The sequence below is a fragment of the Theobroma cacao genome, chromosome 9 (genome assembly GCF_053813885.1).
Source record: "Theobroma cacao isolate CCN51 chromosome 9, ASM5381388v1, whole genome shotgun sequence".
NCBI classification, from domain to species: Eukaryota; Viridiplantae; Streptophyta; class Magnoliopsida; order Malvales; family Malvaceae; genus Theobroma; species Theobroma cacao.
The window spans coordinates 14,497,697-14,501,265 of NC_142647.1; the positions used below are offsets into that span (position 1 = coordinate 14,497,697).

Here is a 3,569-nt window from a genome sequence, read left to right on the forward strand (position 1 = left end):
AGTTGATTTAAGCCTCGAACTAGATCAAATAGAGAATTTACAATGAAATTAAGAATTTTAAAGTCCCAGAATGGGTTAATATGGTGATTCGGAGTTCGAGGATCAATTTGGAGTCAAACTGGAATTTTCGCTATCCAGGGGCAAAATGATCATTTGCCACCTGGGGACAAAATGGAAATTTTTAGAAAAGATTTTTGGCCCCATTTGACTTATTGGAGTAAGATTTGAGGTTTAGAAGTGAAAAATTTTAATTTCGGTATAATTTGGAGTAAAAGGGTAAAATGGTAATTTTACCATTCGAAATCGAAAATTTAATTTTTTGAAAGGATTTTGATCAAATTTAATTATTTGGAGTGTGAAATGAGTATGAGGAGTGAAAATTATGCATTATGAAAAATTTTCAATTTTTGGGGTAAAAATATAATTTTTGAAAAGTTCAGGGGTAAAAGTGTAATTTTGAAAAATTTGCTCCACCAAAACTTTGGAAAAATCTGAAAATTTCACTTAAGACTTGGATAAGTCAAAGGGAATGCATGGTGAAAAAAATAGGACAAGTGGATGGCTAGAAAAAAAAATGAATTAATAAAATATTTAAAATATGAATAAAATAATATTATTTCATTAAACAATAAAAAGGCATAAAAAAAAAAATCAGCCCACCCATTCTTCTTCTTCAACATTCGGCCAAGCAAGAAACAAGAGAGAGAAAGGAGAAAACAAAACCCTAGAGAGAGAAAATCAAAGAAAAAGTGTGAATTTTCAAGGAAATTAAGTGAAAAAGGTGAGATTTTTTCTATTAAGCTTGAGTTTTCTTATTCCCAAGCATTTCTCTTTATTTTTCATGATTAAATTACATGTTTTCATGATGAATTCAATTCTGAAAAAATGGGTTAGGAGAGAGAAAGTTGTTGGATTTATTTGATTTTAATTTATGTTAGTGTTTTTAGTTAGTTTAGCATATTTAGAAACAAAACAACAAGAAAAGAATTTATTTTCTCCCCCAACCATTAATGGCTGAATTTACCATGTAGTGAGTGAGGATGAGTTTGATTTTATTCTAGGAGAATTGGTTAAGGAATAATGAATTATGAGCCTAGAAAAATAATGAGAATTTTCGGAGCAAAAATACGAATTTTTACCCACTAGGGGTATTTTCGTAATTTACTGTTGGGACTGATAATTTGCATCACACTGAGGGACATTAAGTTAATTTGGGTGCAATTGAGGTATAGAAACTGAAAAGAATTAAATTGGAGTTTAAACGAACCCGTTAGGAATTTAATCGGGTGATAAGACGAATTAGGCCAATACCGGGTTTAGATAGTTACCAGTGCATTTTTGCATTCCATATCATGCATTGGTAGTTAAATTAGTTTAATTTTGATTTAGTACCAACTTAGTGAAATTCTCGATTTTGTACTGTGTCAAGGTGGTGAGTCCTCCAATAAAGGCAAGGAAATTGCATCCGAGGACCAGTAGACAGAGTGCTTCGAAAGTCTGCATTCTAGACATTGTGAGTAAACTTATTATCGTCTTAATTATCTAGAGTAGTTTTATACAACTGTGTGATTTTATGAAAAATGGGTTTAAATGGTAAATTGTTATGTTTTAAGGGAAATTGTGATTTTATAAAATGATTTTATAAATTTTCTAGAAAATCGAATATTGGTTTTGAAAATAGAGTAATTGGAGACTGCTAGTTTGTGTTGCAAATTTATGGTTTTGAATTGAATGGCTTATGACAATAAATGAGCATGAATGGCTAAACTGATTTTGGTGTTATAATTATTTATACTGTGTATTCAGCCTTGAGAGGCTAGGTTGCGATAAATTGCCATGTCATGCTAGAATGAATTTTATTGATTGGTGGATTATATATTAATTATTTACTGCAGAGGGGGTTTCGTGGACCAGCCTATTAGAGGGGCACGGTAAACTCCATTATATTATTACCTCGAACGGAGAGGCGCGTAGGGTATCTCTTGGGGTATAGCTTAGGGTTCACTTCACGCCAAACCACCACGTGAAGGGGAACTCAGCCAACGCCAAGGAACGGCTGTATTTTTCTCAAACAAAAATATATTTTAAGTGTATACAAAATTTTAACAGCCTTGGCGGACTCGGTTAGATGCCCTGCGCAAGGTATCACCGAGTATGAGTTTTGGCACGAGCCAAAGTTTTAAGAAATTCATAAGCCAAGTTGATTACTCGATTTATATGGATTGATATTATTTGGTTGAAATGAACTGAAAGGTAATGAAATTACAGTATGATGACTTATTTTAATTGTCTCCATTTACTCGGCTTTAGATACTTTAGATGGTATCTGTTTACTCACTGGGATTATAAAATCTCACCCCTTCTTCCTATACATTTTTCAGGCTCAGGACAGTTTGTAGATAGTTGAGTAGGATGAGAACTAAGCTCGGAACTGCATTATAGAAAGTAAGAGTTCACAGTCTTACATCCTCTTGGTCAATTGGAGCCCACGTGTCATTGCAGATCAAAACTTATATTTTGGTTATCTGTATTTCTATTCATACAATTTTTACTTTCATGTGCGAAAAATTATTTACGAATATTTCTATAAAAATTTATTTTTTGAGAAAATAGAATATTTATTTATTATTTTTGAATAGTACTAGTTGTCAATAATTTGCTTTCAAATGAACGTTTTAGATACTTAATTTGTTTTTAAATCATTAAATATATATTTTCTGCTTACCTACTACATTTTTAGCAAGTTTCGAGGTTTTCGACAAAAATGACGAAAATACCCCTGTGAGCCAAAAAAAAAATATGTTATATTATGATTTGGAAATGATTTGTAATCCTTCGTATTTTGATTATTTGATAACTATTGCTCACCGGGGAAGTGCGAAAGCTGATACGAGAGCCTTGCGAGGTTTCGATCGACATTCGGGGTGAAGAATGTTTGTCGAGGCTTCGTGGCGGTTGTCACGGGCTCGATGGGGAGTTCCGGGTCGTGACATATAAGGTTGTCATAGACTTTATGGTGCACAGACCATGTGGAGCAATCAAGCCAAATGCTATATGCATGATCAAAAACTAGTGTAGCAAACCTTATCGGAAGAAGTTCCAACCTCAAACAAATTTGCCAGAAGATGGAGTTTCACTTTATAGAAGGAGAAATCAATTAAAAGGTATTTTGTTGGATGTCAGATCTGGATTCGAAATTGATAATTGGTACATTGTTCCTCACAATTGGAATTTAAATACCAATCCCACATCAATGTTGAAATTTGTAACAAAGCAAGATCCATCAAATACCTTTTCAAATATCTAAGCAAGGGTCCTGACAAAATTAGAGTTACTATCGAACAAAATGCCATAGCAAAATGCATCTAATATTCATATGACTTCCACACCAATTGATGAAATAAAAAACAACTTAGATTGTAGATATGTTTCAACACATGAAGCATGTTGGAGGTTGTTCAATTTTGAATTGCATTATGGAGATCCATCTGTGGAACCGTTACCCATTCATCTTCCTAATCAACAAAGGGTATCTTTTCATGATGATGACTGCCTGTTACGTGTTCTCT

General features: G+C 33.1%; 1 long non-coding RNA gene across 1 annotated transcript; it reads left to right on the top strand.

Moving 5' to 3' along the window:
- The first annotated feature begins 687 nt into the window (after positions 1 to 687).
- On the top strand, positions 688 to 1,663 carry LOC148760766 (uncharacterized). Its single transcript, XR_016028628.1, has 2 exons — positions 688 to 781; positions 1,430 to 1,663. It is a non-coding gene; the product is annotated as an uncharacterized LOC148760766 (long non-coding RNA).
- The last annotated feature ends 1,906 nt before the right edge of the window (positions 1,664 to 3,569 follow it).